This window comes from Saccopteryx leptura, chromosome 7, assembly GCF_036850995.1.
Source record: "Saccopteryx leptura isolate mSacLep1 chromosome 7, mSacLep1_pri_phased_curated, whole genome shotgun sequence".
NCBI classification, from domain to species: domain Eukaryota; kingdom Metazoa; phylum Chordata; class Mammalia; order Chiroptera; family Emballonuridae; genus Saccopteryx; species Saccopteryx leptura.
This window is the reverse complement of record NC_089509.1, coordinates 15,925,551-15,947,947: the sequence shown is the minus strand read 5'-3', so window position 1 is coordinate 15,947,947 and position 22,397 is coordinate 15,925,551. Positions and strand designations below refer to the sequence as shown.

Below are 22,397 nucleotides of genomic sequence, written 5' to 3'. Positions count from 1 at the left end.
TTAGGAATCTTGTTCAATGTCTTGGGAGTTTACATGCTTATTGGTTCTTTATTGTACAAAATGCAATCAAATGTATGTTGGCAACACTGATGACCAACAGAATGTCACTCCTGGCTTGTTTCGCCTTCTCCACCTACTTTTCTGCAAGGAAGGGGGTGATACCTGCTTTTGCTTCTCATTTGGGGTCCGTTTAGTCTTCCCTCTGCCATGCAGTAGTGCCCTGCCCCTGGAGGAGAGACCTGCAGTTTCCCAGGGACCTGGCAGCGTATCTAAACTCATGAGGAAGTAGTAACATACTGCTACCCAAAAACCTGGCACATGCCCCTAACGGCTCCGTCAGCAACAAGGGGCTTATTGGATTCTGGATTTGTCTGACAGGTCACTTTCAGTTGATTCCAAAATTAGACAAGACTAGACAAGAAGGAACAGATAGTTTTTCTTTTATACCCAAAACTTTAGCAGCTTGAAAAAAATTTTTAATTTTCCCAAAATTAATCCTGTCAGCAAGAGGTGAGTGCTGTTATAAATCTCATATATGATATTTTCCTGCATTGTTATGTGTGTGTGTGGGTGTGTGTGTGTGTTAGTGTGTGTGGGTGTGTGATTATTGTGTTCATATATCTGATTAAATGTTTAAAAAAGTTGTGATCATGCTGATTATGAAGTTTCTCTTTGATTTTTGTGTGGTGGCTGTGGGCCTCCGGAGGGAGGCAGCTTCTGTGGGGAGGAAGCTTTATTAGTGTGTATATGTGTTTATTTCAGTTGAAGGCAGGGGTGAGATTGAAGTTTTGGAGCCCAGGTGCAGAGGCAGACACCGTTTAGATGTGTGTACAGCTCACAAGGCAAGACGAGATTCGGAGCCTCGTAAGGCACTTTGCTCAGCCCTTGCTCCATGAGGTTTCATTTATTCTTGAAATCAACCCCATGCAGTGTTCATTCCTGTTTTACAAAAGAGGAAATTGAGATTCTGCAGTTTCAGAAACCTTCCCTAGGTTATATAGTAAATAGAATCCAGATTTGAAAATGTGGATTCTAGGATACTTTGTCTCCATTTGGTACATACTTCCTAGTATATCTTACATAGTTCTGTGGTGCTGTTACACAACATGGTGATGGCAGTTTCCAAGGTAAAACTGCACCATCCATCCCTTTGGATGCATTGAATTCTCTTTAATGTGACAGTGAAGGCCATTCCCAGACACATGTCTGCTTCTTTTGCCACTTTCCTCTCCCCTCACTTTTTTCTTACCAGACACCCTGGCTGACGTACAAGTTTTTCAAGCTTCCTGCATTATCAAACTCAGCTCCTTCTGTGGTGAAGGCTCTCCCCAACTTCTGTTTAGAAAGCCCTGTTCATCTTTCAAACACCACCTCAAATACCATATCCTCTCAGAGGCCATTGCTGCCTCCTCCTGGCAGGTACCTAAGATCCTCTGCATTTGCTGGAATTTTTATATACTTTGGATAGTCAGTAAAAAGTGCCTTTGCCTTTCTTTTTTAATTGACCGTGAATCCTTAAGAAACAAGGTTAAAGATGAGTGTTATGTCCCCAGCGCTTACCACAAATCCTGACATAGTGGGGTTTCCTTAGCTTTTGGTGGCTCAAGGAACGAAAGAATGAACAAACAAAGGGATGAACAAAGAATGAATTAATGAGTGGTGAGAATTGCTTATCCACTCGGATGCATTGTGTGCATGTTGTACGCCATGCAGAACTCGGTCTGTCCCTTGACCATCAGCGCTGACCACACTGGTAACTTCCTATCTGGCAAGGTACTTTGATCTCTGCCAATCCATTGCTCCTGACTCACATTTACACACACTTTGGGATCAGTCCTGGTTCCTCTAGAGCCTGAGTACAAGGACCCTCATTGAATATGATTTTACCTCAGCATCAAGTGTGATGCTAAATGTGATATTTTGGTCTTATCACCACCTAATGTTGTTTTGGCAAAACAGAGGCACTTCCTTTTCAACTCCCAGCGTATCCATGGTGACGACTTCCATTGCTGTCTGTGGGCTGCCTGGGTCTGTGCTGGGCAAGCCCCTCACTGGGCCTGATCTCTCAGTGCCTATAGATGGTTTCTAATCCAATTCTCTATCTCTCAAAACACCTAAAGCATTTTCAGCTTGATGTGTGTAAGTAGTTAAATTTAGCCAGCCAACTTGACTGGCTAAGGGATGTCCAAGAAGTGGTAAAACATTATTTCTGTGTGCCTGTAAGGGTGTTTCAAGGAGAGATTAGCATTTGATTAAGTAGATTTAGTAGAGAAAATCTATCCTGCCTCATCGATGTGTGAGGGCAGCATCCAGTCCACCAAGGGCACCATAGAACAAAATGTGGAGAGCGGGTGAATTTTCTTCCTCTTCTTGATCTAGGAGGCCCATGTTCTCCTTTCCTTGGACAGAGAAGCTCCTGGTTCTCACAGCGTCATCCTCCAGGACGGACCAAGCCCCCCTTCCGCTCCCCACTCAGGCATGGGTCCCAGATCGCACTGCACACTGCTTCCGTCCTTCTCCAGCTTGCCGACCGCGAGCAGATGGCGGGACTTCTTGGCCTCTAACGAAGTGAGCCAATTCCTGTAAGAAATATGCTCTTATATGTACTCTATGGGTTTTATTATTTCTCTGGAGAACCCTGACTGATACAGTGTGGATTTTTTTTGGGGGGGGCTCATATTGCAAATGACCGCATTAAAAGAAGCCCCTACAATCCTCTTTTAGGAGGAACTCAGTAACTATTAACTAGTTATTAAAACATTGTTGGCTGAGTTTTTCTTAACACCATTTGCAAATGGGGTCACTGAGACACAGAAACTCACAGGGCATTCTGCTGTGCACTCACGGTGACTTCAGTCCTGACCTTGTCTGTCTGTTGTGGCTTCTGGGGAAGAGCAGTGGCCCCAGAGCAGGGCACAGCGTTTGCATGATAACTCAGTGCAGCAAGCCCATATAAATATTGCATCGTTTTAAATTTTCATAAACTGTAATCCATAATGGCTCCCAAAGCACCAACTATTTTTCTCTCCACCACATATCATGCATTTTTAACTGTCTGTAATTACACAATTAAGCAGTAGGCCATTGGGGCTCATAGGAGCCATTAGCTCACAATGTTTCAACTTCTATAACATGGCACCGGGGACAGTTCTTGCCTGAGGGAATGGTGGGTCTGTTCGCCCAGGTGCCTGAAGAAGGAGAGCCCCCACTCTCCATCCAGAGTTTCTCAAGGGAGCAGAATCCTCACCGAACCTGAACATATCAGAAGGGAATAGAAAGTCAAACCCAGCAGCAGCCCAGGATGTGGGGAGGAGCTCCTGGCAGAAGACAGAGAAAACGACCCGGCTTCTCTTTTCCGTCCCCATCATTCCTACCAGTGAAGGCATTTTACTGACCAACTTTCACTTTGGGGGGGGGAGGAGGAAGAAGAGGAAGGGGGTCAAATACAAGGGATGGAAGAAAACTAGACATCAGGTGCTAAGCACGCAATAAAGTATACAGAATGTTCTATTACAGGACGTACACCTGAAATGTAATGTTATTAATCAGTGTTACCTCAATGAATTTAGTTTTGAAAAGTACCAAAAAGTGCCTCTTTGGTGCAGTCAGTATGCTTTGACTTGTTAATAACTTTTTCCATGAAAAACCTTTAGTCTTTTTTGTGTTGCTTCTGTGATTCAAACCTACATGAGTGTATATTAACATATCACATAGGTCAGATGTGTGTCATCACAAAGATAAGGGGCAGAAAACAGCCATATACCCCAAATGGTGCATGCTGAAAATAATACCTACAGCATTTATATTAGGACAAAAAATTTGTGGTGGTATTTTTGATACATTTATTCACTTACATCATTTGAAACTGCTGTGAAATCTCTCTAGAAAGTTTCTCCCGCACATCACATTTTCCTAAAAAGTTATCCTCTCACACCTGTGCCTTCACATACAAGGCTTTGAGAAAGAATATATTTAATGTCATGTTTCTCTCTGCTTACTCATAGCACAGAAGTATGCTTTGCAGTAAAGATTTATTGAGTAATAATGATTGTTCTACAAATATATCTTCCTTGGCAAGATTAAAGAGCATTTTGAACCTAAAATTTCTAAATAAATTTTATTTATTTATTAAATAAAGACCATAATTTTACAATGACATGTGTGTTAGCTTGGATGAAAGGGACTATAAAATAAGTCGATTCAGGACAATCCATTGTTCAATAAGGAGCTTTGGCAAATATTTATATTGTGTTGGGATCACTTTGCCTGTCTTTTTGTGTTTTTATATTTAGGTTTTATTTCTTCTAGCATTTTTTAATGTTTTATTGTAAGTTTTGTATTTATATTCAGCTTTTTTGAGAAATAAACTGTCACTTAGAATTGAAAGTGGGATGGACGTTAGATATTGTGAGCTATAGGGAAGGATTGTGTGGTAAATATTTGCTTTATAAAAGGATTCTTGACTTAAGTAAAAGATGTATTTGGGGTTTCTTTTAAATAAGCAATGAATGCCTTTGAACTACATTGGCTACATTTTACTTTTTCACCTTCCTAGACACACGTTCCGTGCACTGGCCTGCCTGCCGTGGCGCAGAGCCCTGCCCAGTGGCTGCGTGCCGTGCCGCCCTCCCTCCTCCTTCTGCGTCATGATGCTCCTGGTTCTAGACAGTCGGCTCTTCTTTCTCAGCCTGTCTTCTCTTCATTCATGACCCATTTCAGTTCTGTCAGTCCCACCTTTTCTCTCCATCCTCTGAAATCCTTCAGTCCTGAGGCTCCTCATTCCAGCTCTGTCTCCCAATGTCAGAATACCTTTTTTTAACTCTAATTCTTACATTTTTATTTGCTTTGTTTCCAAAGTTATGTTTTAAGTTTCTTGAGAGTCGGCCACTTACCTCACAGTGTTTATTAAAGGCTTGCTAGCTGGTGTACATCTAGATTAACTAAAGAAACAAACAAACAAAAGAAAAACACACCTCTCCTACAGCCTTGGCTTGATTAGTTTGAGCACATCAGGCACTAAAAATAGCTCAGTTGTGATCATGGCCCCAGCAGGCAGAGCATTGGCCCCAGATGGGGGTTGCCGAGTGGATCCTGGTTGGGGTGCATGCAGGAGTCTGTCTATTTCCCCTCCTTTCACATGTAAAAAGAAGGAAAAAACAAAAATCTCAAATTCTTATTAGTGATTGAAAGAAGAGGGTAACAACCCTTTCTGTAAAGGTTCTGGGAGTAAGTATATTGGGCTTGTGCACCTGATGGCCTTCTCTGCAGTGACTCAGCTCAACAGGGCCTCACAGAAACAGCTGTGGATAGTAGGAGCAGTGGGTGTAGCTGTGCTCCAATACCACTTCACTTACAAAGCAAGCAGCAGCTGATATTTGGCCAACCCCTGACCTAAGCACATAAAACACAGGCAGACCTCTCTGACGGGGCTCCTTGTTTCACCTCAGCATAAACCTCCGAGTGAGCACCTAAGTCATCTGGCTGTGCGGTCCATTCACCAGTCCAAGGCAGGCATAACATCTCAGAGTACCTTGACATGTTTCCAAAACATCAACAACAGTGGTGTGATGATTGCTCTGAATATGAAAAAGAATAACTTTTTTGTTTGTTTGTTAAAAATAATGGTTATTCTAGAACATTCATACAGTACTATCAAGAGCATATATCGGTCCAGCATTTCCAGAAGCACTTTAACATTATGTATCCTAAATATGTCTTCTTGCCATGAATTTCCTTCTGGAAAATATGCTGAGGAAATCAGTCCTCTATTCAGTGTATTATCCTTGAGGGCTGAGAGTATGCCAGGCACTGGGCTGGGCATTGGGCCACTGTGGCAGTGAGTAGAGAAGGAGCCATAGGATGTCAATTATAATGTTGTTTACCACAAAGGGAATCAGTGACAAATCTTGTGTTAGACAGTGAGCACCAGTTGAACTCTGTTGTACCTAAATGATGGAATATTTTGGAACCATTAAAAACAATATTCTGGAACAATTTTAATTACGTGGACAAACACTCAAATATAATATTAAGTGTGAAAATGTAGGATAAAATGTATAGAAATCTTTTTTCAAAATTTAAAAATGTACCTATGTACCTAGATAAAATAACATCATAATGGCAGTAACCACATATTTTTTTAAATTTTTTATTAATTTTAAAATATTGTGTTAACATGAATTCAAGTGTCCCACTCAATATAACTCCCTCACCCCTAGCCCCTTGTCTTCCATTGCCCCCTTCCCTTTGGGGTCGGTTCTACTGTTATCTGTATCTGTGTGTTATGTATATATAATTTCATTAATCCCTTCACCTTCTCTGATCCCATCCCCTCATCCCCCTTCCCTCTGACAGCTGTCCCTCTGCTCCCTGTGACCCCACCTCTGCCTCTATTCCATTCCTCAGTTCAGTTTATTCATTAGATTCCACATGTAAGTGAGGTCATATGATATTTGTCTTTCATTACCTGGCTTACTTCACTTAGCATAGTAATTTCCAAGTCCATCCGTGCCATTGCAAAACGAAAGATTTTTATCTTTTTGATGGCTGTGTAGTATTCCCATTGTATATATGTACCACTGCTTTTTAATCCACTTGTCCACTGACGGACACTTGGTCTGTTTCCAGATCTCGGATATTGTAAAGAGTGCTGCAATAAACATGGGGGTGCATATCTTCTTTTGAATCAGTGATTTGGCATTCTTAGAATATATTCCTAAAAGTAGAATAGCTGGGTCAAAAGACAATTCCATTTTTAATTTTTGGAGGAATCTCCATACTGTTTTCCACAGTGGCTGCACGAGTCTACATTCCCACCAGCAGTGCAGGAGGGTTCCCTTTTCTCCTCACCCTTGCCAGCACTTATTGTGTGTTGATTTGTTAATGAGTGCCATTCTGACAGGTGTGAGGTAGTATCTCATTGTGATTTTAATTTGTATTTCTCTGATGATTAGTAACATTGAACATTTTTTCATCTGCGTATTGGCCATCTGTATGTCCTCTTTGGAGAAGTGTCTGCTCAGTTCTTTTTTCCATTTTTTAATTGGATTGTTTACCTTCCTGGTGTTGAGTTTTACAAGTTCTTTATAAATTTTGGTTATTAATCCCTTATCAGATGTATTGGCAAATATGTTCTCCCATTGTATGGGTTGTCTTTTAACTTTGTTCATGGTGTCTTTTGCTGTGCAAAAGCTTTTTAGTTTGATGTAGTTCCATTTGCTCATTTTGTCCTTTATTTCATTTGCCTTTGGAGATAAATCAGGAAAAATATTGCTACAAGAGATATCAGAGAGTTTACTGCCTATGTTTTCTTCGAAGATGTTTATAGTTTCATGATTTACATATAAGTCTGTTGTCCATTTTGAGTTTATTTTTGTGATTGGTGTAAGTTGGTGGTCTACTTTCATTTTTTTTGCATGTACCTGTCCAATTTTCCCAACACCATAGACGGTCTTTACTGTATACTATTACCTCCTTTGTCAAATATCAATTGACAAAAAAAAGTGTGGGCTTATTTCTGGATTCTCTGTTCTGTTCCATTGATCTATATGCCTGTTCTTATGCCAGTACCAGCTGTTTTGATTTCTATGGCCTTGTAGTATAACTTGATATCAGGAAGTATGATACCTCCCACTTTTTTCTTTTTTTTCAAGATTGCTGAGGCTATTCACGTTCTTTTTTGGTTTCATATAAATTTTTGGAATATTTGTTTTATATCTTTGAAGTATGCTATTGGTATTTTAATAGGAATTGCACTGAATCTATAGATTGCTTTGGGTAGTATAGACATTTTTAGTTTTGTTTGTTTCCTTTTTACAGAGACAGAGTCAGAGAGAGGGATAGATAGAGACAGACAGGAATGGAGAGAGCTGAGAAGCATCAATCATCAGTTTTTAGTTGCGTCACCTTAGTTGTTCATTGATTGCTTTCTCATATGCGCCTTGACTGTGAGGCTACAGCAGACCGAGTAACCCCTTGCTCAGGCCAGCAACCTTGGGTTCAAGCTGCCAAGCTTTTGCTCAAACCAGATGAGCCCACACTCAAGCTGGTGACCTCGGGGTCTCGAACCTGGGTCCTCCGCATCCCAGTCCGATGCTCTATCCACTGCGCCACCACTTGGTCAGGCAGTATAGACATTTTAATGTTGTTTATTCTTCCGATCCATGAACACAGTATATACTTCTACTTATTTGTATCTTCCTTGATTTCTTTTTTCAATGTCTTATAATTTTGTGAGTACACGTCTTTTACCTCCTTGGTTAAATTTAGTCCTAGATACTTTATTTTTTTTGTTGCAATAGCAAAGGGGATTGTTTCCTTAATATCTCTTTTAGACAGTTTATTGTTGGTGTATAAAAATGCCACTGATTTCTGAATATTAATTTTATATCCCGCTACCTTCCAAATTCATTTATCAGGTATAGTAGTGTTTTGACTGAGACTTTAGGGTTTCCTATGGACAGTATCATGTCATCAGCAAATAATGATAGTTTTACTTCTTCTTTTCCAATTTGGATGCCTTTTATTTCTTCTTCTTGTCTGATTGCTGTGGCTAGGACTTCAGAACTATGTTGAATAAGAGTGGTGAAAGGGGGCACCCCTGCCTTGTTCCTGATTTTAAGGGGATTGATTTTAATTTTTGCCCATTGGCCTGACCTGTGGTGGTGCAGTGGATAAAAGCGTCGACCTGGAATACTGAGGTCGCTGGTTCAAAACCCTGGGCTTGCCCAGTCAAGGCACATATGGGAGTTGAAGCTTCCTGCTCCTCCCGTCCTTCTCTCTCTCTCTCTCTCTCTCTCTCTCTCTCCCCCCTCTAAAATGAATAAATAGATAAAAATAATTTAATTTGTGCCCATTGATTATGGTGTTGGCTATGGGTTTGTCATAGATCACCTTTATCATGTTGAGGTATGTTCCCTGTATTCCCACTTTGCTGAGAGTTTTGATCATAATTGGGAGCTGGATTTTATCAAATGCTTTTTCTGCATCTATTGATATAATCATGTGATTTTTATTCTTCCTATTGTTTATGTGATTAATCACATTGATTGATTTGTGAATATTGTACCAGCCTTGCGTCCCCAGAATAAATCTCACTTGACATGATGTATGTTTTTTTTTTTTTTTTTAATGTATTCCTGTATCTGGTTTGCTAATATTTTGTTGAGAATTTTAGCATCTAAGTTCATTAGGAATATTGGCCTATAGTTTTCTCTCTTGATATTGTCTTTACTGGGTTTTCATTAGGAATATTGGCCTATAGTTTTCTCTCTTGATATTGTCTTTACTGGGTTTTGGAATGAGGATAATGCTTGCCTCATAAAAGGATCTTGGAAGTCTTCCCTCCTCTTGAATTTTTTGAAAGCTTGAGAAGGATAGGAGTTAGTTCTTCTTTGAATGTTTGTGAAACCATCTGGTCCAGGACTTTTGTTTGTTGGGAGTTTGGGGATAACTGTTTCAATTTCATTTTTTGTAATCGGTCTGTTTAGGTTTTCTGATTCTTCCATATTTGATCTTGGAAGATTGTATTTCTAGAAATTTATCCATTTCACATAAGGTGTCCAATTTTTCGGCATATAGATCTTCATAGTATATTTTAAAGTCCTTTTTATTTCTGTGGTGCCAGTTGTTACTTCTTTTTTGTTTTTAATTTTATTTGAGTCTTCTCTCTTTTTTACTTGATGAGTCTGGTTAAAGGTTCAACAATCTTGTTTACCTTTTCAAAGAACCAGCTCTTGGTTTCATTGATCTTCTGTATTATTATTTTTTTTAGCCTCTATATCATTTATTTCTGCCCTGATCTTTATTATTTCCTTCCTTCTACTTCCTTTGGGCTTTATTTGTTGTTCTTTTTCTAGTTCTTTAAATGCAGGGTTAAGTTGTTTATTTGAGCTATTTCTTGCTTCTTAAGGTATGCATGTAATATTATGAACTTTCCTCTCAGGACTGCTTTTGCTGTGTCCTATAAATTTTGAGTTGTACATTCATTTTCATTTGTTTCAAGGAAATTTTTTATTTCTTCCTTGATCTCGTTGTTAACCCATTTGTTATTTAATAACATGCTCCAAGTGTTTGAATGTTTTTCAGTTTTTCTATTGTAGTTGGTTTCTAGTTTGATGCCACTGTGATCCGAGAAGATGCTTGATATGATTTCAGTCTTTCTAAATTTATTGAGACTTGTTTTGTGTCCTAACATGTGGTCTATCCTAGAGAATATACCATGAGCACTTGAAAAGAAGGTATAGTCTCTTGCTTCGGGGTTAGAGGTTTGAAGATATCTTTTAAATACAGGTGATCTTGTGCAGTGGTCAGCAAACTCATTAGTCAACAGACCTAAATATCAACAATACAACAATTGAAATTTCTTTTGAGAGCCAAGTTTTTTTTAAACTTAAACTATATAGGTAGTCAAATTCCTTATCAAGGTAGTGCCCACATGTGGTATTTGTGGAAGAGCCACATTCAAGGGGCCAAAGAGCCGCATGTGACTCATGAGCCTCAGTTTGCCAACTAGGGATCTAGTGTGTCATTTAAGGTGGCTGTTTCTTTGTTAAATTTTTGTCTGGAGGATCTATTCATTGATGTTAGTGAGATATTAAAATCTTCTACTATTATAGTATTGCTGTTGATCTCACCCTTTATGTCCATCAAAATCTGCTGTATAAATGATATTTAGGTATTTCTATGTTAGGCGCATAAATATTTACAATGGTTATATCCTCCTGTTGTGTTGCTCCCTTTATCATTATGTAGTGACCTTCTTTATCCCTTACTATAGCCTTTGTTTTAAAGTCTATTATGTCAGATATAAATATTGCTACCCCACCTTTTATTTCATTTCCATTTGCATGAAATACTTTCTTCCAGCCCTTCACTTTCAGTCTATGTATATCTTTTGTTCTGAGGTGGGTCTCTTGTATACAACATATGTATGCATCCTGGTTTTTTTTTATCCATGCAGCTACCCTATGTCTTTTGATTGGAGCATTTAATCCATTTACATTTAAGGTTATTATTATTTTTTAAATTTTATTTATTTATTTATGCATTTTAGAAAGGAGAGAGAGAGGGAGAGAGAGAGAGAGAGGAGAAAGACAGAGAGAGAAGGGGGGAGGAGCAGGAAGCATCAACTCCCATATGTGCCTTGACCAGGCAAGCCCAGGGTTTTGAACCGGCAACCTCAGCATTTCCAGGTCGACGCTTTACCCACTGCACCACCACAGGTCAGGCTTAAGGTTATTATTGATGTGTACCTCTTTATTGACATTTTATTCTTTATATCTACAATCCTCTTTTTCTAGATTTTTTTTTCCTTTTGCTCTTTTTACAGCAGGCCACTTAACGTTTCTTGCAATACTGGTTTGGTTTTAATGAATTCCTTGAGTTAGTGGGGTTTTTTGTTTGTTTGTATTTTATTTATTTATTTTTTTGTCTCTGAAGCTTTTTATTTCTTCTTCAATTTTAAACGATAGTCTTGCTGGATAAAGAAGTCTTGGTTGTAGGTTCTTGTTTTGCAGCACTTTGAATATTTCTTGCCAATCCCTTCTGGCCTCAAGTGTTTCTGTTGAGAAGTTGGATGTTATCTTTATGGGGGCTCCTCTGTAAATAATTAACTGCTTTTCTCATGCAGTTTTTAGTATACTTTCTTTGTCTCTTAACTCTGGCACTTTAATTATGATGGGTCTTGGTGTAGGCCTCCTTGGGTTCCTCTTTAATGGGACTGTCTGTGTTTCTTGAACTTGTGTGACTTTTACCTTCATCAATTTAGGGAAATTTTCAGCTATGATTTTTTCAAACACATTCTGTATCTCTTGCTCCTTCTCTTCTCCTTCAGCAACCCCTATGATGCAGATGTTGTTTCTCTTCATGTTGTCACAGAGCTGTCTTAGTTTCCTCAGTCTTTTGAACCTCCTTTCTTTTTGATGCTCTGCTTATGTGCTTTTGTTTATCTTGTTCTCTAAATCACTGATTCAATCCTCTGTTTTATCCAGCCTGCTATTGATTCCTTCTACTGCAGTCTTTATTTCTGATATTGTATTTGTCATTTCTGACTGGTTCTTTTTTATGATTTCAGTGTCCTTTTTGATGCTTGCTATCTCTTTATTTAGGTGCTCATATGTCCATCCATTTTTGCTCTCAGATCCTTGAGCATCCTAAAAATTATTATTTTAAACTCTGCATATGGTAGTTTGGTTATTTCCATCTCATTCAGTTCTTTTTCTGGGGATTTCTCTTGTTGATTCATTTGGTTTGCATTTCTCTGTCCTCCCATTTTGTCTGTGCATTACATAGCACTGTCTGGCTTTGAAATTTTTGTGTGGTCCTTATGAAGATGGTACTGACCTCCAGGCCACCTGTTTTCTTTGTTCTAGCAATGCTTCTTAAGGGTAATATTTTCTCTCTTATTGTATGTATTACATGCTGTTGGTCCTTTTGTGGGTACAGTTATCCCTTCAGGCTGGCTGGCTGTAAGGGTCAACCTTGATCATATGTATTACACACTGTACAATGTCTGTCCTGTTGGGCATATTTATTCTCCACAGTGTCTGGTGCCTGCTAGACTCCACATTTGGGTGTGCTGCTTATGGAGGTAGTTGAGTCTAGGGTTGGTGCTGTACCACCCACTGAGTAGTGTTGGCTCTAGTTCTTCTTGGGTTGGCATCAGCTGTTGTTTTTAACCAGCTGTGCACTACTTGCCTACAGCTACTACACTTTTCACTGTTTGTGTCTGCGTTTTCTGTGCCTGGGTAGTGTCAGAGGGGACTATCTGTGTATAAGGATCAGCTTCTTCCTGCTTAGTGATGACAAGAGCTCCATAAAAGCCCCAAGCTCTGATAAGATTTATCTTCATTTTTAGCTGATCCTCCTCCTCTTGCAGCTGCCTAGTCTTCCCACAGAGTCTTCTATAGTAAGACTGTAGTGTGGGCCCAGACTGGCCTCACCCAACCAACACCTCTGCAGGTTGCATGCTTGGTGGGTTAGGGAAGCTATGGTTGTGAATACGTTAGTGGGTCCCCCTAATTCAGGGTATCTTAGTCAGGAGCTTAGTATGGGGAATGTTGCCCCTACTTGAGACCTTAATCCCTCAGCCAGTGCTGGATACTCAAAGTTTATTTCTCCCCAACAAGGTGAGCAGCAGGTTCAGATCGAGTGGGGCTGACAGTCCCCTCTGCAGATGTTCTTTCAGCTGGTGAGACCCTGTTCTCAGGGAGGAAGACTGAGAGAGTCCTCTCCTGGGGCTGACTCTTCCTCCCCAAAATGTGGCTAACCCCCTCAACCAGATCCAACAATAGACTCACAGTGACCCACACATTAAATGTCTCTGCTCCAAGCCTCTCTCCCTTTACCCAGTGGAATCTAACCCAGTAGGGCAGGATATCCAGAGCCCAGGCCAGCTGACTATGAAGCTCCACCCTATCCAATGCTCTGAGATGCTGTGCTGGTGCTGATTACAGAGAGTGGAACTTGCCTCAGCTGGGCCAGGTGTGAGGAGCCCTTCCTTTGGATACCACTCCAGAAAGGGTTGTTTGGTCCTGAACCAATGTTTTCTGCAGCTGGCCCCTAGATGTGCCAGCCCTGGGCCTCCCTGGCAAGAGGAACCCAGCACAAACCAGTGGGAGACACTGCCCGTGACTGGCCCCCAGCAACCTTCTTAGAGCTATAAGCAATCCAGAGTTTGTGGCTGCCTCAGCTGGGCCCAGGTGCACATGGAAATACCAAGCTACACAGCTAAGCTGGCTTTGACCCACGCTGGGCCTGGGCACTATCTGCTTAAAAGGCCAAGTTTCTCTGAGTCCTGCCTCCTGCAGCCTGTGTCTGCTGGCTGCTTGTTGGGCTCAGTGGCTGAATAAAAGCTCTACTAAAGTCTGGAGCCTGCAGCAATTCAGGGATTAGAAAGGGTGGTGGGTGTGGCTCCACTCATTGGCCCCAGGTGTCAGTCTGTCCAGACTTTTTTTTATAAACCTCAGTATGGTGTGGCCCCCAGAGCCTGGTGGGTGTGGCCTCTGAGACCCAGAGGTGTGGTCTGCCTGCCCTACAGACAATTTCAGCTGAGTCTCTCATGAGGTGGAAGCACCAGTCCTAGAGTCGGAGCATGTGGTGGGGAGCTCTGGTCTCAACACCAGAAAGCTGAGCCAGTGACAATCCCCCTGCTTCCTGGTCTCTGAGAACAACCCGTCGTCATGACTGGAGTAGGAGAGACTCCCTAGGGCAGTGCAGCTGCTTTTTTCTAGGGTGATGCTGCACAAAGGGGATTCTCTGCTCAAGAAAGACGGCAACTACAGTACTGAAGACTGACTCAGCACGAGGGTTCTGTTAGTTGTCCCCCACAGTGTCTCTCCCTGGGCCTCCAACTTTACACTCTCTTCCTACAACTCCAGTCCTCTCAGCTCTCTCCTGCTGGAGCCCCAGGTAACTGGCTGTGAATGAGATTTTTTGTGTCTGTGTGGTCCCTTTAAGAGGGAATCTACATCTCAAGAGATGTAGACAGAAACCTGTCTCTTCTCATTTCCAAATGTGTCTGGGTGGCTTTTCTAGGCTGGGGCCTGGGCTTTAGGCGACCCCTGTGTTTTGGTCGTTCGACCCCCGCCGGGGTCACGACCCACAGGTTGAGAACCGCTGGTTTAGACTGTTTGGCTGCAGTGGCCAAGGCAACCAGGGGAGGAGCCAGCGAGGAGCCAGCGAAGCGCCAGCGTGGGTGATGTGGGTGATCCTGCTCCATTTGCAGGCTGGGCCACCAGGAAGGCCGTGGGAGGCTTCAAGTGGGCGGCAGTGCCAAATATTTTTTTGTAACCAAATATTAATAACAACTTTCTCTTTTTTTAATTTTAATTTACTGTGTTTACATAGATTATAATGTCCCCCTGAATGAACTCCCCTCCCCTGTATTCCCCACAACATCCCTCTCCTTTCCCCCTCCCCATAACGCCCTGCTCTTTTCCCTCCAGGATTAGCTTTTCTGCTCTCTATAACGTGTTATGTATGTATAATTTCACCAATCTCTTTCCCTTCTCTGATCCCTTCCTATCATCCCTTTTCCCTCTATCTGCAAAATTTTCCTCTGGACCCATTGATCCCGCCTCTGTCTCTGTTCCTTTCCTCAGTTCATATTGTTCATTGGATTCTTCAAATGAGTGAGGTCATATGATATTTTTCTTTCTCTGCCTGGCTTATTTCACTTAGCATAATAGTTTCCAGGTCCACCCATGTTGTCGCAAATGGTAAGATTTCTTCTTTTTCATGGCCCCATACTACAGCTAGTGCTTGATGTACGACCACGATTGGTTCTGACAGACCGATCCTAACACGATTTTGTCATAAGTTGAGTAGGCTATATGTAATGTACAGTACTGTGAAATGATGTTATAAAAATCTTTAAGTCATATTTTATCATAATTTTCTTTCATTATTGTTATATATCATAATTTTCTTTGTTCATTTTATGCCATTTGTATCATCTCTACACCATTTTGATTCTTATTTTTACATTCGTCAGGTTTAAGTAAAACACTGCATTGCCAGTACAACTGGTTTAATATTTGCAAAGACAATTTCCTCTTGGTAGACATCTTGGGAGGGGTTTGATGAAAAATATCCAAGACACGAAACACAAATTGCTGTACCAAGTCTGGGATAACAGTTGAAATGGTGCATGCAGAGATGGTAGTGCTGCTGGAAGCTGGTCCGCACTGTCATATACCCAGCTGGGTAATGCTTCCGCTGCCAGACGCAGAGCAGTTGTGGCTAGCAATTGTGGTTGTAAAGTAGAATAGTCGTAAGTTGCATAGGTCATAAGTCGATCAATATTTGTATTACATTGTGTATATGTACCATAGCTTTTTAATCTACTCGTCCACTGACAGACACTTGGGCTGTTTCCAGATCTTGGCTATTGTAAACAATGCTACCATAAACATGGGGGTGCATTTCTTCTTTTGAATGATTGATGTGGTATTCTTGGGATATATTCCTAAAAGTGGGATGGGTGGGTCAAAAGACAGTTCCATTTTCGATTTTTTTGAGGAATCTCCATACTGTTTTCCACAGTGGTTGCACCAGTCTGCATTCCCACCAGCAATGCAGGAGGGGTCCCTTTTCTCCACATCCTCACCAGCATTTATCATGCGTTGCATTGTTAATGAGCACCATTCTGACTGGTATGAGTCTGATATCTCATTGTGGTTTTTTTTTTGTTTTGTTTTGTTTTTGTATTTTTCTGAAGCTGGAAACGGGGAGAGACAGTCAGACAGACTCCCGCATGCGCCCGACCGGGATCCACCCAGCACGCCCACCAGGGGCGACGCTCTGCCCACCAGGGGGCGATGCTCTGCCCCTCCAGGGTGTCGCTCTGCCACGACTAGAGCCACTCTAGCGCCTGGGGCAGAGGCCAAGGAGCCATCCCCAGCGCCCGGGCCATCTTTGCTCCAATGGAGCCTTGGCTGTGGGAGGGGAAGAGAGAGACAGAGAGGAAGGAGGGGGTGGGGGTGGAGAAGCAAATGGGCACTTCTCCTATGTGCCCTGGCCGGGAATCGAACCTGGGTCCCCCGCACGCCACACCGACGCTCTACCGCTGAGCCAACCGGCCAGGGCCTCTCATTGTGGTTTTAATTTGCATTTCTCTAATGATTAGTGATACTGAGCATTTTTTCATCTGCCTATTGGCCATCTGTATGTCCTCTTTGGAGAAGTGTCTATTCATTTCTTTTGCCCATTTTTTGATTGGATTGTTTGTCTTCCTGGTATTGAGTTTTACAAGTTCTTTATAAATTTTGATTATTAACCCCCTCATCAGACATATTGTCAAATATGTTCTCCCATTGTGTGGTTTGTCTTTTTATTTTGTTCATATTGTCTTTCACTGTGCAAAAGCTTTCTAGTTTGATAAAGTCCCATTTGTTTATCCTGTCATTTATTTCCCTTGCCTGTGGAAATAAATCAGCAAATATATTACTGCGAGTGATGTCAGACAACTTATTGCCTATGTTTTCTTCTAGGATGCTTATGGTTTCACGACTTACATTTAAGTCTTTTATCCATTTTGAGTTTATTTTTGTGAATGGTGTAAGTTGGTGATCTAGTTTCATTTTTTTGCAGGTAGCTGTCCAATATTCCCAACACCATTTGTTAAAGAGACTGTCTTTGCTTCATTGTATGCTCTTACCTTCTTTGTCAAATATCAATTGTCCATAAATGTGCAGGTTTATTTCTGGGTTTTCTATTCTATTCCATTGATCTATATGCCTGTTCTTATGCCAGTACCAAGCTGTTTTGAGTACAATGGCCTTGTAGTATAACTTGATATCAGGAAGTGTAATATCATCCACTTTATTCTTCTTTTTCAAGATTGCTAAGGCTATTTGTGTTCTTTTTTGGTTCCATATGCCTTTTTGGAATATTTGTTCTATATCTTTGAAGTATGTCATTGGTATTTTAATAGGAATTGCATTGAATTTATAAATTGCTTTGAGTAATATAGACATTTTAATGATGTTTATTCTTCCTATCCATGAACATGGTATCTGCTTCTACTTGTTTGTATCTTCCTTGATTTCTTTAATCAATGTTTTATAATTTTTCTAGTACAAGTCTTTAACCTCCTTAGTTAAATTTACTCCTAGGTACTTTTTTATTTATTTTTGTTGCAATAGTGAAGGGGATTGCTTTCTTAATTTCTCTTTCAGAAGAGAATTGGTGGTGTATAAAAATGCCTCTGATTTATGAATATTAATTTTATATCTTGCCACCTTGCTGAAATCATTTATCAAGTCCAGTAGTTTTTTTACTGCAACTTTAGGGTTTTCTATGTACAGTACCATATCATCAGCAAATAATGACAGTTTTAGTTCTTCTTTTCCAATTTGGATGCCTTTTATTTCTTCTTCTTGTCTGATTGCTGTGGCTAGGACTTCTAGAACTATGTGGAATAAGAGTGGTGAAAGGGGGCACCCCTGGCTTGTCCTGATCTTAAAGGGATTGTTTTTAACTGTTGTCCATTGAGTATGATGTTGGCTGTGGGTCTGTCATAGATGGCCTTTATCATGTTGAGGTATGTTCCCTGTATTCCCACTTTGCTGAGAGTTTTGATCTTAAATGGGTGCTATATTTTATCCAACGCTTTTTCTGCATCTATTGATATTATCATGTGGTTTTTCTCCTTCCTTTTGTTTAGGTGATGAATTGATTGATTTGTGAATATTGTACCAGCCTTGCCTCCCCAGAATAAATCCCACTTGATGATGGTGTGTTATTTTTTTCATATATTGCTGGATCCAGTTTGGTAATATTTTGTTGAGAATTTAGCATCTAGGATATTGGCCTGTAGTTTTCTTTCTATGTGTTTTCTTTGCCTGGTTTTGGAATCAGAATTATGCTTACCTCATAAAAGGAGCTTGGAAGTCTTTCCTCCTCTTGAATTTTTTGAAATAGCTTGAAAAGGATAGGAGTTAGTTCTCCTTTGAATGTTTGGTAGAATTCTCCTGTGAAGCCATCTGGCCCAGGGCTTTTGTTTTTTGGGAGTTTTTGATAACTGTTTTTTTTTTTGTTTTTTTTTTACAAGGACAGAGAAAGAGAGAGAGAGGGATAGATAGGGACAGGTAGACAGGAACGGAGAGAGATGAGAAGCATCAATCATCAGTTTTTCATTGCGACACCTTAGTTGTTCATTGATTACTTTTTCATATGTGCCTTGACTGCAGGCCTTCAGCAGACCGAGTAACCCCTTGCTTGAGCCAGCGACCTTGGGTCTAAGCTGGTGAGCATTTTTTATTTTGCTCAAGCCAGATGAGCCCGCACTCAAGCTGGCGACCTTGGGGTCTCGAACCTGGGTCCTCAGCATCCCAGTCCAGCGCTCTATCCACTGCACTACCGCCTGGTCAGGCTGATAACTGTTTTGATCTCATTTGTTGTAATCGGTTTATTTAGGTTTTCTGATTCTTCCAGATGTATTTTTGAGAGATTATATTTTTATAATCTCTCAAAAATTAGACTTCTTGGCTGCAGTTGCCACAGCAAACGGGGGAGGTACTGGCAAGTTGCGAGTGTAGCTCCTTGCACTGGTGGGGGGCCTTCAAGTGGGGGGCAGTGCCAAATATTTTTTTGTCACCAAATATTAATGACGACACTCTCTTGATAGTGAAATTCCCAATGATCTTTCATTTTGCATCTGTGTTTCTCTATTTTCTTCTAAAATAATCATAGTCATTTTTGTAAAAGCAAAAAGAAACCAAAGAGATTTTTTTGATTTTTTTTTTTTTTTTTTTTTTTGTATTTCTGAAGCTGGAAACAGGGAGAGACAGTCAGACAGACTCCCGCATGCGCCTGACGGGGATCCACCCAGCACACCCACCAGGGGCGACGCTCTGCCTCTCCGGGGCATCGCTCTACTGCGACCAGAGCCACTCTAGCGCCTGGGTCAGAGGCCAAGGAGCCATCCCCAGCGCCCGAGCCATCCCCAGTGCCCGGGCCATCTTTGCTCCAATGGAGCCTTGGCTGCGGGAGGGGAAGAGAGAGACAGAGAGGAAGGAGAGGGGGAGGGGTGGAGAAGCAGATGGGCGCTTCTCCTGTGTGCCCTGGCCGGGAATCGAACCTGGGTCCCCCACACTCCAGGCCGACGCTCTACCTCTGAGCCAACCGGCTAGGGCCTTGAATTTTTATTTATTGATTTTTAGAGAGAGATACATCCATTTGTTGATCCATTATTTATTCATTCATGGGTTGATCCTTGTATGTGCCCTGACCAGGGATCGAATCTGTAACCTTGGTGCATCTGGATGATGCTCTGTCCAACTGAGCTACCAGGCCAGGGATGAGGTTGTTTTATTTTTCTTTTCCTTTTTTAATGCAAAATTTCTATCTCTAAAGGGCATGGCACCTCATAATGAAAAGTTGAGGATGGCATTTTGCTGGACTAAAATAGAGAATTTTATTCCAGTAAAATTGTTGCTGAGTTGCCTATAAGATTATAAATGTTCATCTTCATGCACATTCAAATACCAGTATTAAAATCTTTCTCTATCAACAAGGACAATATATAGAATTGACTCTTTTCCATTTTATTTTCACTTACTAAGAGTTAACAAGAAATTCCTTTGTTTTAGCCCTTCTCAGTCTCCAAACCCCCTTTGCTGCTGTGGCCCATTCCATTGTATGAGTATAATTGAATCTCCGGTTGATGATTCAGTGTGTTGTGGGACCTTAAGGCTGTAATGCTGGCCATCAATTATCATTGTATACGACAGAAGATATAGATGTGGAAGATACAGAATATTGAACTGAATCTGAAATGATTCTGGGATAGCCTCTGGAAATTGCTTTGCAGAATAAATTCCTGATGTCAGTGAGTTTTTGTTGTGTGTCTTTTCTCTTCTAAGAACTTGCTTAGTGCAGAGAAAAAAAAAAAGAAATATGCAGTGATCTGAACTTTCTAGTTACCTAGAGCCTGGTCAATAGGATTTTTAGTCCATGTCTTTCCTTTCTTTGACTTTATAAAAATATGAAAAGCTTTCTATTCTGTCATCTCTTTTTCTGCCCATGAGTATTGGGTACTTATCTGATATTGACTGGATTACACCAGCATTGTCTCATGGGACCAAGAGACCTGAAACAGCCCACAGGGCTTTATCAGCCAAAACCCTTACCTGGTTGAAATCAAGTTGAAGTGAAGAAACAACAGATGCCATTTGGGTGGAAGAGACGTTTGTAAAAGGGTAGCCAGTGATCTAGATGAGATGTATATTTTGCATCTGTTTATAAGAGGGATATTGTTCTATAGTTTTCTGTTTTGTCTTTATCTAGTTTTGGTATTAGAGAAATGAGATGAGAGATCTGTGCCACTCCCTTTGTGTTCATGAGGGTAGGCAGCTTTTCTGCCTGTCACATTGGTTTGAGTCTCTTCCTCTCCTAGGATGACCACCTTTACCTCAACACCCTCCTCCCCAGTTCACTGTCCAGCAGCAGAAATCCTACAGGAGTTGCCCCACCCCGGCCAGGCTCTAACAAGGACCATCAACTGCGGGTTCCAGAATGCGAGTAATGAATTAAAAATCTGAGCTTCCATTTGGGCTCCAGCCTCCTGCTGGTGTGCCGCAGCTCGGTTGCAGATGTGCTAGGCTGCTTCCCTGGCCCTCAGCAGCCAGGTGGAGTCACCTCTTCTTCCAGGATGCCCGTGTGGAATTCCAGCCTCTTCACTTACAAGATGAGGTTTGACTTGAAAGATTGAGAAGCACTGATTACATTTCCCAAAAGAAGATCCAAGAACAGTTCTTGTGCAAAATAAAATATCTGACAAAGTTGAAGGTCAAAACATTTGGGAATCAGTGCTCAATCCTGCCCTTTCACTTTACAGCTGAGAAAGCTGAGCCGAAGGCTCCATAGGTCACCGGTGACAGGTGGGACAGAGTGTTGGGCTCTTCCTCCACGTTTTGCTCTCCCCTTGTCTGCACAGCGGCTGTAGAGAGTTGGATGAAAACTACGAGGTTTTTCAGACATAAAAGTCTCATGCAGTTGTTAAGATGGAAAATGCACTGTCCTGGAAGTCAGGAGACTTGGGTCCATGTTCTGTTTCTGACATTTGAACAAGTCATTATATCCTAGTTTTCATTCTACCGCTGAAGAAATGGAAAATTCTTCTAGAAAGTGCCAGAATTTGTCTCGAGTAACAGAAGCTAACAGAAATAACTCGTACAAGTTTTAATAGCTGGTTCGTGGCAAAGCTCAGCCCCCAACAGAGCTCTCTTCCCTCCCGTGTTGCCTCTCCTGGTCTTTTCCATGCCACTGCATTTCACACGACAAAGTGACATTAACAGAAAATATTTTGTTCCATCATCAGTACTTGTTTTTGTGTTGACAGGAAACAAAATGCTAACAGTACTTAAATAGTGAAAAATTTTATTTTTTTTCCTAGCTTTTACCATAAAGCAATTCTTTCTAGAGTTTCTGTCAGAAATGTGTAAGGTTGTGGAATGACCTTTCACCTCTATATGTGTCCAAACTTCCACAACAGAGTGAGCGAGCAAAGGCCTCCTGTGATGAGGTGAGGATCAACCTGAAGGCACATTGTAGTTGTTTCTCTTTTTCTGGTCCAACAACGGAAAAAAAAAACCCTCCGTGGTTCATTCAAATTGGATTTAGCTCAAACATGTTCATTGTGAAACCCTAAAGATAGGATAGTTCTATAATCTTAGAAATGGAATATCTTTTAGTATGTATTGAAAGAGCTGTGTTTGTAAGAACTGTTGTATCATACTACCTTTTGAAGCAGTGCAAATAGAGCTCTAGTTTTTTATAAATATGTGGGTGGGATCCACTGCTCTCTCTGTTTTTCTTGTTGACTGCAGTAGCTTTTCTAAAATAAGTTCCTCAAACAGCGACTACCTAATTTAGTTGTCTAAATACCTACACTG

At 41.1% G+C, this 22,397-nt stretch overlaps 1 protein-coding gene across 1 annotated transcript in view; it reads left to right on the top strand.

The window, feature by feature from the left end:
* NCKAP5 (NCK associated protein 5) overlaps positions 1–22,397 on the top strand; it is a 1,041,554-nt gene that overhangs the window by 572,383 nt on the left and 446,774 nt on the right. The window lies entirely within an intron of this gene.